Source organism: Crocuta crocuta, unplaced genomic scaffold, assembly GCF_008692635.1.
Source record: "Crocuta crocuta isolate KB4526 unplaced genomic scaffold, BGI_CrCroc_1.0 scaffold59-1, whole genome shotgun sequence".
NCBI classification, from domain to species: Eukaryota; Metazoa; Chordata; class Mammalia; order Carnivora; family Hyaenidae; genus Crocuta; species Crocuta crocuta.
In genome coordinates this window covers 3,223,950-3,240,577 of record NW_027551579.1, presented here as the reverse complement: position 1 = coordinate 3,240,577, position 16,628 = coordinate 3,223,950, and the positions used below count along the sequence as shown (strand labels likewise).

The 16,628-nt window shown below is 35.8% G+C and overlaps 1 long non-coding RNA gene across 2 annotated transcripts in view; it reads left to right on the top strand.

Moving 5' to 3' along the window:
* LOC144221261 (uncharacterized) overlaps positions 1 to 15,681 on the top strand; it is a 36,513-nt gene extending 20,832 nt beyond the window's left edge. Inside the window, exon 4 of one of the 2 annotated variants that reach the window (XR_013332004.1) lies at positions 15,052 to 15,681. This is a non-coding gene — a long non-coding RNA (uncharacterized LOC144221261). Of the gene's footprint in view, positions 1 to 10,759; positions 11,591 to 15,051 lie in introns of those variants that run through there. The other variant, XR_013332003.1, reaches the window with a different exon arrangement.
* The last annotated feature ends 947 nt before the right edge of the window (positions 15,682 to 16,628 follow it).

Below are 16,628 nucleotides of genomic sequence, written 5' to 3'. Positions count from 1 at the left end.
TTTATACATATTAGAATGCATCCATGGTCTTCACCCATAACTGGGCACAAATGCTTCTTCATTTCTCAGGTCCATTATCTTTCCTATTTTCTACCATGACTATTTCAAAACTCATGACCTTGCTAAAATTTCCTCATGCTCAGAAGACAAGCTCTCCTCCTTCAAAGTATCTCTAAGCCTCACTATCATCTGGGAAATGAATTCAATAGCAGGAACAATAATGGTAATGGGCGCACTGAATGTTACTCTCATGAACACAATCACGTGGTCAGGAATTGGTTTCCATTTGCTTAACAACACGTTTTAAGTGCTTAGTATAGTACCTGCCCCACAATAGGTACTCAATCATTTTTGGCGTTTTAATGAGTTGAGTTTTTATTTTGTAACAACTAACTCTGTATTAATTCATTTAATCTTTACTACAAATATATGAGGCAGGCTAAAGATTTAGAGAAGAGAAAATGGAGGTAAAAAGAGATTAAACAATAGACCAAGGTCACATATTTATGAAGTAGTAAGGCTGGGGTGGACCCAGGTAACTTGGTTCCCAAACTCATGGGTTTTTGTGTGCTTTGTGAGGTTTGAATGATCAGGGCAAGTGTGTTGCTTAGCATAGTGCTTGGCAAACAGGAAGCACCGATACACATTAGCGATTTTATTATTATTATTGCTAACAATAGAAATAATTGCTCTCTCACCCCATCTATACATCATCAGTAATACGGGATTCATTATTGTCAAATCCTTCTCCTGAAATGCTTAGATGTTTGTTTTCTTCCTTAGCTGCATTAGTTCTACTAGTTGGGCCAGTCTCTGGTCCCCCTACAGAACAAATCATCACACTTCCTCTGTTTTTTCCTTGCTGTCTCTAAATAAGTAGCACCCTACAACTCACTTATTTTATTTTAATTTCAGAACAGTTAGCATATGGTGTTATATTAGTTTTAGGTACACAATTCATTTCTTATACATCATCTCTCTACCTCTGGGTCTCCAGGGGCATAAGGAAGACAGGGTAAGGCTCATGGATCGACAGGGCACAGTCAGGGATGGTGTGAGAAGGTCAGGGAGCTAGAAGACCATTAAGTACAGAATTAGGCTCCTGGACGGGATTGGGGCCAGAGTTGAGAGATGAATCTTGGACTAGGAGAGGATGTAAATGGAAAGATTATTTGATAGTAATGAAGCTGAAACATTTAATGTGTGTGTGTGTGCGCGCCCGCCTGTGTGCACATGCCCTACAATCTCTCTAATCTCAAAACAATTATGTTTCATCCTGAAAGGAATATCATCTTCCAATTTAAGTGAATAATGAACATTCTTTCTAAATATGAAAATAGCTGTTTTATTCATGGTATTAGCACTAGTGGTGGCCACAAGAGAAAACTCTGAAGTTTAATGTTAAAAAAAATGTCTCCTCACACACAAGCATTATGCTTAATTTCAATTAACAAGAATACTTATCTGAGAATTAATGGATGGTAACTAGACTTATTGTAGTGATCATAATATCAAATCATTGGGGCACCTGGGTGGCTCAGTCAGTTAAGTGTCCAACTTCGGCTAAAGTCATGATCTCACGGTTCGTGGGTTCAAGCCCTGCGTCGGGCTCTGTGCTGACAGCTGGTTCAGAGCCTGGAGCCTATTTTGGAATCTGTGTCTCCCCCTCTCTCTGACCCTCCCCTGTACCTGCTGTCTCTCTCTCAAAAATAAATAAAATATATTTAAAAATTTATTAAAATAATATCAAATCATTACATCACACACCTGAAATTAATATACCGTTATATACCAAGTATACCACGGTATAAAAAACAATTTAGAAAATTATATTTTAACTGACTACTTTATGAGCATATTGCTACTGGTTAACATGTCATCTTAGTATAGAAATTATTATTATAATTTATGATTATATTCTCCCACTCTAGTTTTGTCTTACTATACCTATGATAATTTTGTCTCGATTCAAATATAGAAATGGAATATCTTTAATTCTGAATTCAAAACAGCTCAGCTGAGCATAGTCTTTCTCAGTATACAGCAACAGAAAAGTGACTTGCAATTTAACATAACATCATCAGTATGCAAAAATGCATCAACAACAGCTTTGTGTATCAAAAGTCAATCAATATTGGGTCATTTCATTATCAGGATGTCAGAAAGATTGCTATTTCATTAGAGTAACACTTCATCTGGTCTTAGGCAGATATATATGTAAATATTGCATTAGAAAGTAATTAGATTTCCCCCCTCTTGTAGGAGACAAACAACAACAAATATGTCTGATTAAAATTAATGATGACATATTGAATAAGGTTGCCTAATTACAACTCCAGTTTAAACAATGGCCAAGCTACCTAATCAAATATTTTCCACGTCTTTCTTAAAAGACAATTGCTATAGAATTGCTTTACCTGCTCAGCTGTCACAGTGACAGTCATTTTTAAAGTTCAGCTAATTGAAAGAGTGCTTTTGTTCTGACAAATAAAATTCAAGAGACATTAAACAGTCCTGACCATTTGAATCATAAAAATGTCTTAGGGAACCACATTGCTTCCATCATCGTGTCACTCCAAACTTGGACAACAATTAATTTGTAGGTTTATAAAATGAACTCATCAAGTTCATCACACAAGTCTCCCCTAGGTGATAGAATATAAACTGTGAGATAAAAGGCAAAGAGCAGAGAATATGTGAAAAAATAAATCACAGACTTCTCATATTCTCATTCTAAACCTGGAAAGATTTGTATTTGTAGAAGGAAGCTAACAGACTGTTTCTGAGAGAGTGTAATTGGTGGGGGGGAGGATGTCGGTGATTTGGGAATGTCATTGTAAGTCCAAGGTGAGTATGCTTTTATCTGCGTACCGAGCGTGGAAAAATACTTGAGGGTTAATTACTATTGAATGATGAGCCACTGTTTTATTTTGTTAATTTATTCTTAGAGTTCTGTCAAGGGGTTTGCTACATTAGCTAATCAGCATGCTCACCATCTAATAAAAAAAATCTAATTAGAGTTCAAATGGATGTAAGGAAAACTTTTGTTAATAAAGAATACAAATAACAGGATGTTAGTACTCTTAAGGAATAGCGTTAAAAATTATTATAATAGTTTGATCAGTATCTGCCTTAAAGACTTATTAAGTTATTAATAATCAAAAGTTTTTGTGCTCACAAGTTACTTCACAATGTGCATGTTAAAATTAATGTGATTCCAATATTTAAAAGTAATATTATTGTGCATTTATTTTCCTAAATACTAACCTTTTTTTTCATTCATTATCTTCAGCTACATTTATGACTCACCACTTTATTTTATCTCATTGGAAGAAATCTGCTATGACTTATTTTCCATTCATTTTATATTTTATATTTATATTCACTTTATATTTTAGTCTATTGAACTTCAGAACATGGCATTTCTGGCCTATATCAAAATTGTGTGCCTTCACTCTTGTGGGGCACTATAATTTCCAAAGCATTGCTTGTCTTTATCTGACAATATGACAAGCGTCTCAAAGAGAACCTAATCCAGAGATAAGAGACAGAGTTGAAAGTATCTCCTAGGTTTGGGCTATTTTTTCCCACCTGGGAGAGGGGGAGAATGTGTTTACTGAATTAGTCCTTTGGACATTTATAAAAACAAATTATTGAATATTCTTCAAAAAATATTCAATTAAGTTAGCTTATAGGTTTACTTCATCACTGACTAATCATAGATAGGTCTAGTAAATTTCAGATAAGAACTTAGCATTTTAGGACAGGAAGTGACTTTAGAAACCTAAATGCCAGAGGGATCTTATAAGTTGGACAAGGTGATGAAGCTAGTGGTGTGGCCAGGACTTTATGTATCTTGATTGCAAGACAATTGCTTTTGCAGTGTAGATCTTTCCTGACTATTTGTTGGTTATATTTATATTACATCCCCTGACATAGCTCAGAGTATGAGTAATTATAATGGCAAAATAAAACTCCAGATAATTTGACAGATTACTCAGTAAGCTATTAGTGAACTTCTGTTATAACCTGTTGGCAATACTACAACGAGTGAGTCACTGACAGTGGAGGCAGCACTTTGGAGATGAGAGAAGAGGTGATGAGGGATCATTCACTTATAGGCCCGCAAAGCCTATATCCTCACTTCTAGCTGAACATCCTGTCCTAAGCACTCAAGTTCTTGGAATCTTGGTTTGCTAATCATACAAAAGGTATCCTGTAGTACTTACATTTAATTTTTTATGTCTTGTTCAATTTTTGGCACACAGTAGGTCCTCAGATACTCACTCGGTTTTCTTCTCCTCAAGGAGGCTTATGACTCCTGAGAAGAAGGAAAACCATATGTCTTCATAGTTTTTTAAAAAAATTTTAATGTTTTTATTTATTTCTGAGAGAGATCAAGAGAGACAGTGTGAGCAGGGGAAGGTCAGAAAGAGAGGGAGATATGGAATCTGAAACAGGCTCCAGACTCTGAGCTAGCTGTCAGCACAGAGCCCAACGTGGGGCCTGAACTCATGTACCCTGAGATCATGACCTGAGCTGAAGTCGGACGCTTAACTGAAACCGACTGAGCCACCCAGGCGCCCCTATGTCTTCATAGTTTTACAATGAAGGAATGCAGAGAATTATCAGTACTGGGAACTCCGTAAAACATTTCGTCTCTCTGAATTTAGAGGTAAAAGAAACACACTGAAGAAAACCAAGGCTTTTCAAAGTTAATTAATGAGGTTAGGAAGTAATTAAATTTGGCATGTGCTAATATTAAATGTTTTACACTCAGTTAACAATAGAAGCCCTTTATGACATGGGGACGGTAATAGAAAATAAGAAATTACAAGTTTTTCCTTATTTCCTTGGTGGTGAAAGATCAAGGAGAGAAATATTAAGATATTTATGCCATTTCTTCATTACCAGTACTGAGTTATACAAGTAGTTAGGCCTAATATTCAGATCCCTGTGAGGGCTTAAATCATGCCCTCAACTACGAGTTCCCAATTTGCAAGAACAAAACTACTCTGAGATATCTTACCACTGATATCTGAGTGTAGAGATTGCTTAAGATTCTCTCTCTCTCTCCCTCTCTGCCCCTCTACCCACTCTTGTGTGATCTCTCTCTAAAAAAAAATAATTTAAAAATGAAATTTTAATTAATTAAAAATTTTTAATTTAAAAATGAAAGGTATCTAATAGTGGATTACCATATCCTTAATAGCATAGTTTCTTCAATTAAAGCTTACCATATCCACTATTAATGAAATCACTAGTTTCATACAATCATCAACTGGAAAATATTTAGTTTCTATAGACTTGACTAATATGTTTCATTTAGTGCCTACACCAGTAGCTTCTCAAGCAGTTTGTCTGAGATATGATATCTCAATATAATACACGTTTAGCTGACTGCCCATATGATATCTCAATACAATACACCTTTCATCTGAACATTTTCCTAGACTCCTGAGCCACTGCTTATGGTCTGGCTGTCTGGTCCAACCAATCAAAGCAATTTTTTTATCTCCTTCAGGATAAAGAGCTTTGGCAATATCATCATAAATACCAAAATCTAAATCTAAATCACACTTATCTCTGCACATACCAGAGCCACAATTCAGTGCTTCAATAGATACTTCTTAATTCTTTTGAAGTTCCAGACGTTATTGATAGTGACCAAGATACTCATTTCCCTTCTCAAAATACTCAGGGTACAATATGGGTTCTTGACAAGACACTGAATAGAATTTTCACCTCCCTTACCAGCTTTAGGCTATGGATCTATTAGAGCACCATATTGGCTTACATACGTGAATTCAAACACAATTAAATTGACTCCACCAGAAGCCTATTAGAAATGATCCATGAATTCATCAATGTTGCAGGACACAAAATTAATGTACAGAAATCGGTTACATTTTTATACACCAATAATGAAGCAACAGAAAGAGAAATCAAGAAACTGATCCCATTCACAATTGCACAAAAAACCATAAAATACCTAGGAATGAACCTAACCAAAGATATAGGAGATTTGTATGATGAAAACTATAGAAAACCTATGAAGGAAATTGAAGAAGACACAAAGAAATGGAAAATCATTCCATGCTCATGGATTGGAAGAATAAATATAATTAAAATATCATTACTACCTAAAGCAATCTACACAGTCAATGCAATCCCAATCAAAATTGCACCAGCATACTTCTCAAAACTAGAACAAACTATCCTAAAATTTGTATGGAACCACAAAAGACCCCGAATAGCCAAAGTAATACTGAAGAAGAAAACCAAAATGGGAGGCATCACTATCCCAGACTTTAGCTTCTACTACAAAGCTATAATCAACAAGACAGTATAGTATTGGCACAAAAACAGACACATAGACCAATGGAATAGAATAAAGAATTCAGAATTGGACCCACAAGTGTATGGCCAACTAATCTTTGACAGTGGGGAAGAGCATCCAATGGAAAAAGGACAGCCTCTTTAACACATGGTGCTGGGAGAACTGGACAGCAACATGCAGAAGAATGAAACTAGATCATTTTCTCACACCATGCACAAAAATAAACTCAAAATGGATAAAGAACCTGAATGTGAGACAGGAAGCCATCAAAATCCTAGAGGACAAAGCAGGAAACAACCTCCTTTACCTCCACCACAGCAATTTCTTACTTGACACATCCCCAAAGGCAAGGGAATCAAGAGCAAAAATGAACTACTGGGACCTCATCAAGATAAAAAGCTTCTGCATGGCAAAGGAAACAATCCATAAAACTAATAAGCAACTGATGGAATGGGAAAAGATAGTTGCAAATGACATCAGATTAAGGGCTAGTATCCAATATCTATAAGTAACTCATCAAACTTCACACCTGAAAAACAAATAATCCAGTGAAGAAATGGTCAGAAAACATGAACAGACACTTCTCCAAAGAGGACATCCAGATGGCCAACAGACACATGAAATGATGCTCAGCGTCCCTCATCATCAGGGAAATACAAATCAAAACCACACTGAGATACCACCTCATGCAGGTCTGAGTGGCTAAAATGAACAAATCAGGAGACTAGATGCTGGCAAGGATGTGGAGAAATGGGCACCCTCCTACATTGTTGGTGAGAATGTAAGCTGGTGCAACCTGTCTGTAAAACAGTATGGAGGTTCCTCAAAAAATTAACACTAGAACTCCCCTATGACCCAGCAGTAGCACTGCTAGGAATTTACCCAAGGGATACAGAAATGTTGAGGCATAGGAGCACATGTACCCCAATGTTCATAGCAGCACTCTCCACAATAGCTAAAACATGGAAAGAACCTAAGTGTCAATCAAATGATGAATGGATCAAGAAGATATGGTATATTTTTACAATGGAATACTACATGGCAATGAGACAGAATGAAAAATGGTCGTTTGTAGCAACATGGATGGACCTTGAGGGTGTTATGCTGAGTGAAATAAGTCTGACAGAGAAGGACAAATACCATATGTCTGCACATACAGGTGGATCAGGAGGAAGTTAATGGAGGATGAAGTGAGAGAAGAAAGGGAAAAGTAGTTGGGAAGAGGGAGGGAGGCAAAACAGGAGAGACTCTTGAATGCTGAGAACAGACTGAGGGCTGATGGAGGTGGGGGAGAGGGAAGGGGGGTGATGGGCATGGAGGAGGACACTTGTTGGGATGTGCACTGGGTGTTAATGGAAACCAACTTGTCAATAAACTATTTAAGGAAGAAAAAAATAATTTAAAAAACACAATTAAATTAAATATCACACATTTTAGTTATCAGTCTAATATCACAGATGAATTTTATTTTGTTATTTTTTCCGAGAGAGTGAGAGCGAGTGGAGGAGAGGGACAGAGAGAGAAAGGGAGAGAGAATCTCAAACTGGCTCCATGTCCAGCACAGAGGTGAAAGCAGGGATAGATCCCACGATGATGAGATCATGACCTGAACCTAAATTTAAACTTGGCCTCTTAATTGATTGAGCCACTCAGGCGGCCCAATTTTAATGGAATTTTAATGGAATCTGATTCCGTTTTTTATGTTTGACCCCTTTTCCTTTTGATAATATGTCTACAATATGCAGTAATATAAGATGAAAATTGACTGTGGAAGTTTGTTTTAAGATGATTTTTTATTGAAACTTATCACTTAATAAGCAGATACAGTTTACTATATCTATGCAAAATCAATTTTCACATTCAAATAACAAATTAAATTTGAAGCATGAAGCAGAAATCAGTAAGAATACATGGTATGATGACACAAAATAAAATAATTTAAGTGGGAGTGAAAGGGGCTTAAAATCATTTATTCATTTATAGATAAATGAAAAGGCTCTTAGCTAATCTAAGGTGATGGAGTGAGAGACACAGGATTTGTGCTCCATGGATTCTTAGATTTATTTCCTTTACAACTCATTACCTGATCCTGAAACATCTCTGAGTTTATTAAGCTGTGTATGACTCAGACTTTTTGTCATACTGCTACTTATAGTATATCTTTTCTTTCCCAACATATGTGCCTTAAATCTCTTTCCCATTATGATCTGAGAAAGGAAATGAGCTGTATAGCTAGACTATCCAACTAGAGTGATTGATGTAAAAGATAAAAATTAAGTTAGGAAAGTATGAGTCTATGTAAGTTATCTGTTGAAGTTCAACAAATCACTCCAAAATGTATTAACTGTAAGTAACACTCATTTACTAGCCTGTGATTCTGAGAACCAGCAATTAGGATGATATTAGCCAAGCACAGTTCTTCTCATTCAGAATCATGCTCATGCTGCTGGCTTCTGTTTCTGGCTATTGGATGGAGTACCTCAATTCTCCCTGTGAATTCTCATCTTCCAGTAGGTGAGAGGACTATTCCTTAAATAGTGGTCTTATGGAAGTATTTTGAGAGCTCAAGACCAATATAGAAGCTTGATCAAGTTTCCATTTGTGTCACATTTGCTCATTTACCATTGTCCAAAGTCCTATGGCCAAACCCAAAGTCAATGAAGGAATAGACTACACATGGGCATGGAAAGTAATTCATTTGACTATACCATGACTTTTAAAAGATTATAAGCTTCTGATGAATTCAATCATATGTCTTGCTTTAAAAGCTATATCCTGAGTTGAACCACACAGAATAGCACTTTGATTTCTTGCNACAACTATATATATATATATATATATATATATACTACATATACTATATATATATATACTACATATATATAGTATATATATATACTATACATATATACTACAGCTATATATATATGGACTCTATATGTACGCCACATATAACTCAGGGGTTGTATCTAAAGATTAAGATCAAGGTGGGGGCACCTGGGTGGCTCAGTCTGTTAAGCCTGACTACGGCTCAGGTCATGATTTCACTGTTCTGAATTTGAGCCCCATATCAGGCTTTGTGGTGACATTTCAGAACCTAGAGTCTGCTTCAGATTCTGTCTCCTTTTCTCACTGCCCCTTCCCCACTCACTCTCTCCTCTCTCTCTCTCTTTCAAAAATAAATAACATTTTTTTAAATCACAAAAAGAGAGAAAGGTAAAAAACTTTCTTTAAATACTTGTAGGAATTGAATAAACTTGGTACTTTTGAGAGACATGGTCTAGTAGTCTGATGAATACAAAAGTATTTTTTTATCTGTACATATTTCTTAGTGAAGTTTTAACATCATTAAACAATCATTCAGTTCACTATATTTCATTTTAGGAATTTTGTGTATAAATGGAAATACTCATTGTTGTAACCTGGTACAAATTAAGATGCTTTTAACATCCCCAAATTCTCATTTCCCTCTGCCTACTAAATGTTTAATTTATTTAATTGACTACTTAATTTATATTGGAATTAACCTCAGTAATATTAATTAACCTGAAAATAGTCACATTTAATTATGAATTACTATCACTTGCTCCTTTTTAAGTAGATTCCACTGTGAATCTTTGTCCAATGGGAGGGTAATCAAGGATCTTAGCAATTATTAAAGACCATACAAAGTTAAATTCATTTTTCTTTACCTTTACGTGCCCTCCTAAACTACTAAATAGGTTTCCACACATCTAAATGACCTTATAGAATGACATGATTGCACCAAGATAGGTAATGCTAAGGCTTAAATCCAGCTCTTTTCATAATTTATTAAACTCATAACCAACCATTGATCCTTTCACACCTTAGTAGATCTTAAATTTAGATTGGGAAAAATGCTAATTCTATTGGTAAAGAATGCTTATTCTTAAAGAATGCTTATTCTTTACCAATAGAATTTTATGAGAACAAATTAGAATTGGAATAAGAATCTTTGTTCCCTTTGTGAAAATCACCATCTTAACTCACATTGTCAGTAAGGGTTAGAATAAGTCTGAATTTCTTCCAACGTTGGCGAGGAAATTCACATACACATTTTGCCAGGAAGATTTTATGAAGGGAGATAAAAATTGAAGGAGAAAACTCCCAATGAAACGTCAACATTTGATATAATTCTTATATCACACAGACTTAAATTGGGGCAAAAATAAGTGACGATAATATTCCAAATCTGCTAGTTCTATTCTCCTAAAGGCAAGCTCTTATCACAGGAAGGGCTACCTCCTCTGCTAACAGGCACCCTTAGGTGCATGCACACACACCACACTGAATATGTGAATGTTCACATATTGGCATTTCAATCATTATTCTACAAGAATCTCACAGTTCCTTTTTGTTCTCACCCTGATTTACTCTCCATTTAAATGATCACTGAAGAATTTGAACTGAAAATAAGTATATCAACTCTTCATCGGAACATCACAGAGAAGTTTCTGCTAGCTTTGAGAACTGAGGAAGATGAAGAGGAAATAAGACTGCTGTTCTGAAATTGTGAATATTAGTAATGGGAAACCTCACTAAAATGGAATCAGGATTCAGCAGGAGGAGGTCTCACACTCTCACTAGTATTCAATTTCAGACCCAATAGGAAGAGATGGACTTGACCTTACAGGGACTTGAACTTGCATCAGATATAACTTTACTATTCCAGCCTGAGGAAGAAACACTTCGCTTATCCACCTGGACAACAGCTCAGCCAATGAGAAAGCCACCATACTTCAAACTCCCAGTTGACTCCAATGGACTTTTAGATTTTAGCAGCCTTCCCAACTTACCCCTTGTAATAAAGCATGCCTCTCCTTTGTTTCTGGGACATGGGTATGGTTTTGCAAAGTTTGTTTCTTTCAAATTGCAATTATCTCTCTCTTTTTAAGTTTATTTATTTATTTATTTGAGAGAGAGAGTGAGCGAGAGAGAGAAAGAGCAGTGTGAGAGGGATAGGGAGAGAGGGAGAGAAATAATCTCAAGCAGGCTCCATGTCCAGCGCAGAGCCCCACAGGGGCTCAGTCTCACTGTGAGATCATGACCTGACTTGAAATCAAAAGTCAGATGCCCAACTACCTGAGCCACCCAGGTGCCCTGCAATTCTATTCTATTCCCAAATAGCCCATGCTTTGCTAGGGAAATAACTGGTATTTTTATCTTTAAGGTTAAAAAAACAAAAAATGCATTCATCTACCAAACGCTTTATATTATGAGTCTTCTCACATGCAGAGCTAAATATTTTTATTAAAATTAAATTTAAGTTAAATTAAAATAAAATAATATGAGTATAGGTTCTTAGAGAAACAAAATGGGTTTTAGAAAGTCCATTCGATTTTAAATCTAGCTGAATTTATTTCCTTAAATGCTTATTCATATTATTATGCAGACTTCAATGAACNAAGATTATTTTAAACAAGAATTTACAAATAAGCTCAGTTTTTTTTTTATTAGTTTGCCATGCATTTTGTTTGCTTTTCTAAATAAATGATTGTATTATCTTCTCTAGAAATGTTAAGATGTGTTTTAAAATTAATATGATCTTTGTAGAATCTATTGACTTCTCGAGACACCTGAGCTATATACAAATAAAAAAAATAAAACAGGTACTTACTTGTTTTTTCACTTAAAAAGTACTTGTTTCAAATTAAAATTTTAGTATCCTTCCTGTCTTATATTGTACTTTTAAGTAACTAGAAAATATAAAAATATTTAAATAGACTTTTTAAAGAATGTGGATAGTTTTCTAAGTATCCTATTGACAATTTTAAAATGAATATTTAAACAAACTTGTCAATGATATTTTAGAATAGTGCATTTTATATGACAATCAATAAAATTAAACTTAATTAAATAAGTTCCAATCATTATAGAATGTGGGATTATCCTTAGTTCAGTATTGAATTCCAATGTGGACAACCATATTTGGAAGGCACTTAAATCATACTGGTTTATAANTCATCTGTTGATGGACACTTAGGCTCTTTCCATGTTTTAGCTATTGTGGAGAGTGCTGCTATGAACATTGGGGTACATGTGCTCCTATGCATCAGCATTTCTGTATCCCTTGGGTAAATTCCTAGCAGTGCTATTGCTGGGTCATACGGGTCACTCCTCCTTTCTTACCTCCTCTGCTTTCAAAGAGGAGTCTCTTTGCAAAGAGACTTTGCTTAGACTTTTGAGAAGTACATCAGTACAGTGTAGAAGGTGATGAACAAACGGATGATTAAGAAAATAATATGTATGTAGGAAGGTAGGTAAACAGACACGACAGATAGGCAAGGACTCTTCCATTTTATTCCCGATCGCCCTCCTGACCCTATGCTCAATATATGAGAATTACAAAAAGTGTACCCGAGGAGATCAACACTGAAGCGAAAGCACTAAAAGGATTGACCAGACTCCATGATTTTTTAAAAAATTCTCTGTAAGTAATATTATGCAATGTTTATCTTTCTGTGTCTGACATATTTCCCTTCACATAATGTCCTCCAGGTTAATCCATGTTGTTGCAAATAGCAGAAATTCCAATTTTAAAACTGAATAATATTCCATTAAACACACACACACACACACACACACACACACACACACTATTGTGAATAATGCTGAAATGTACATGGGAGCACCACTCTCTCTCCCAGGTACTAATTTCATTTTCTTTAAATATATGCCCGGGGGCGGGGGGGAGTTGTTGAATCATATGGTAGTTCTAATCTTAGGGATTATTTTTGAGGGACCTCCATACTATTTTCTACAATGACTATAATAATCTTATTTCCACCAACAATGGACAAGGGTACAGTTCTTTAAAAGACAGAAAGAGGGCCACCTGGGTGGCTCAGTCAGCTAAGTGTCCAACTTCAGCTCAAGTCATGATCTCATGGTTCTGGGGTTCAGGCCCTGCATTGGGCTGTTTACTGACACCTCAGGGCCTGGAGCCTGCTTTGGATTGTGCCCCTCTCTCTGCCCCTCCCCCACTCACACTCTGTGTCTCTCTCTCTCTCTCAAAAATAAACATTAGAAAATTTAAAGAAAAAAACAGAAATAAAAAGCAAGTTTCTCCTTTTGCCCCATCTTTACCAACACTTGTTATTTTTTGACATTTTAATAACAACCCTTGCAACTGGTGTGAGGTGATAATCTCAATGCGATTTTTATTTGTGTTTCCTTGATGATTAGCGGTGTTGAACAGTTTTTGATGTGCTATAGGCCTCTTGTATGCTTTCTTAGGAAAATGTCTATTCAAGTCGTTTGCACATTTTTCTTTTTTATATAGAACTTTTTTTTTGCTATTGAGTTGTATGAGTTCCTTATATATTATGTATATTAACTCTCTATCAGATTTACGGTTTGCAAATACCTTCTCCTATCCTATAGGCTGCCTTCTGCTCTTATTGATGGTCTTCTTGGCTTTGCAGAAACTAGTCTAGTGGAGCCCATTTACTTATGTTTCCATCTGTTTCCTGCTTTCAGTTTCAAATTTAAAAAAATAATTGCCAAGACTAATAATCAAAGACCTTTTCACTTGTTTTTTTCTAAGTTTTTTTTATGGTTCTATGTCTTAGTTTTAAGTCTTTAATCCATCGTGGGTTGATTGTTGTGTATGATGTAAGATAAAGTTCCAATCATTCTTGCGTGTATGAATATCCAGTTTTATCAGCACCATTTACTGGGGAAACTCAGTTTTTTTCCAAAAAGAGTATTGTCTCATGCTTTGAGAAATCCTTTATTTTGTGTGGCTTTTTGAGGGGGGGATTCTATTGTCTAGGATAGGTAAAAACATGTTTTAAAGTTAACTGTAGGGGCGCCTGGGTGGCTCAGTCAGTTAAGCGTCCAACTTTTGCTCAGGTCATGATCTAACAGTTCGTGAGTTCAAGCCCCGTGTGGGGCTCTGTGCTGACTGCCAGCTCAGAGCCTGGAGCCTGCTTCAGGTTCTGTGTCTCCCTCTCTCTCTGACCTTCCCCTGCTCACGCTGTCTCTCTCTCCCTCTCAGAAATAAATAAAACATTAAAAAAATGTTAAAGTTAACTGTAAAAATAATATAAGGACCTAAAGGGTCTAGTCCTAGTCCTATTCTATATATATCATATATTATATATATATCATGTATTATATATTATATATATACAAATACATACACACACTCACACATATATATGTATATATGTATATTTTCTCACTACAAAATTTTACTTGAAGTTAACTATTCAAAAATATGTCTGCAGCTACCTGTGCCCGGAGAAAGGATAATTTATTTTTCCTTTATTCTTGTCTTTCTTTAATTTCCAAGCTCTTGAAATGCAAATCAAAACCACTATGAGATATTAACTTACACTGGTCAGAATGGATAAAGTCAAAATAACTAGAAATAACGAGTGTGGAGAGGAGGTGGGGAACAAGGAAGCCTCAGTGTATAGTTAGTGAAAATGCAAATTGGTGCAGCCAATGTGGAAAAGAGTACAGAGGTTCCTCAAATATCAAAAATAGAAAGGGGTGCCTCAGTCAGTTGAGCACTTGACTCTTGATTTCAGCTGAGGTCATGTTCTCAGGGTTGTGGGCTCCATGCTGAGCATGTAGTCTGCTTAAGCTTCTGTCTCTCTCCCTCTGCCCTCTCCTCTGTTTGTACATGTTATCTCTCTCTTTCTTGCTGAAAAATAATAAATGCTTATTTATTTATTTTCAAGACAGAACACAAGCAAGGAGGGGACAGAGAGAGGGGCACACAGAGAATTCAAAGTAGGCTCCAGACTCTGAGCTGTCAGCAGAGAGCCCAATGCAGTGCTTGAACCCACAAGTGGTGAGATCATGACCTGAGCTGAAGTCCGACACTCAACCAACTGAGCCACCTGGATGCCCCATCTAAGAATAAATGAATGAATGAATGAGTAAGTAAGTACATAAAATACCATATGATCCAATCAATACATGCCTGGGTATTTATCCAACGCAAACAAAAACACTTTCCAAAAAGATATCTGAACCCCAGCATTATTTACAATACCCAAGATACACAGGCAACCTAAGCATTCATGGATAGAGGAATAAATGAATGGATAAAGAAGTTGTGAGATGTATGTGATATTATTTGTAAATGATGACATTGTTACATTTGCAAAAACATGGATAGGCCTACAGGGTATTATGCTGTATGATATAATTCAGACTGTGAAGTGCAAATACCATTTGATTCTCATATGTAGAATCTAAAAAAAATCAATGAGTAAACAAATGAAAAGCAGAATCATACCTATACATACAGAGAACAAAATGATGGTTGCCCTAGGGAAGAGGGCTGGCAGGGACAAAGTGAGTGAAGTGGAGGGGGAGATAGAGGCTTCTACTTATGGAATGAATAAGTCATGAGAATAAAAGACACAGCATAGGGAATACAGTCAATGCTACTATAATAGCATTCGTGGTGAAAGATGGTAGCTACACTGTGTGATTATAGCGTAATGGATGAAGAAATTGAATTACTATGTTGATACCTGAAACCAATGTAACACTGTTTGTCAATTATACTCAAACTTATAAATAAATAAATAAATAAATATTCCCAAGATCTCAATTCCTAGGTGGGTAGCATATACTTAGATGTTAAGTTAAGTGATATAAAAAATGTTAATGGCAGAAATTAATTTCATCTCAAAATATTTTTACAAAGTCACATTTTAATCAAGAAGAATGTAATTTTTTTCTGTAAATAGTTGCCACATGGAGTTTTAATCTTTAAAAAATATCTTGGGGAGACTAGGTGGCTCAGTCGGTTAAGCATCCAACTTTGGCTCAGGTCATAGTCTCGCGGTCCATGGATTTGAGCACTGCATTGGAGCTCACAATGTGCTGACAGCTCAGAGCCTGGAGCCTGCTTCGGTTTCTGTCCCTTTCTCTCTCTCTGCCCTCCCCCGCTTGCACTCTGTCTCTCTCTCTCTCTCAAATATAACTAGACATTAAAAATTAAAAAAAAAATCTTTACCAAGTTGATAGAAGAGAGGCAGTTTTACATTATTATTTTAATTTCTATTTCTGTGGATACCAGCAAGATTAGTAATTTTTCATATTCATATTAAAGATTTCTATAGCTCTTTTTATAAATTACTTGCTACTAGAAAGATTCATCTTTTTCTTACTGATTTGAAAAATCATTTATGTAATAAGTTTATTAGTCCATTTTGTTGCATTGCTTTTATGGTGTGTTTGAAAAATTGAAATTTTTAATGTTTATAATAATCTATCGGGGCGCCTGGGTGGCTCAGTCAGC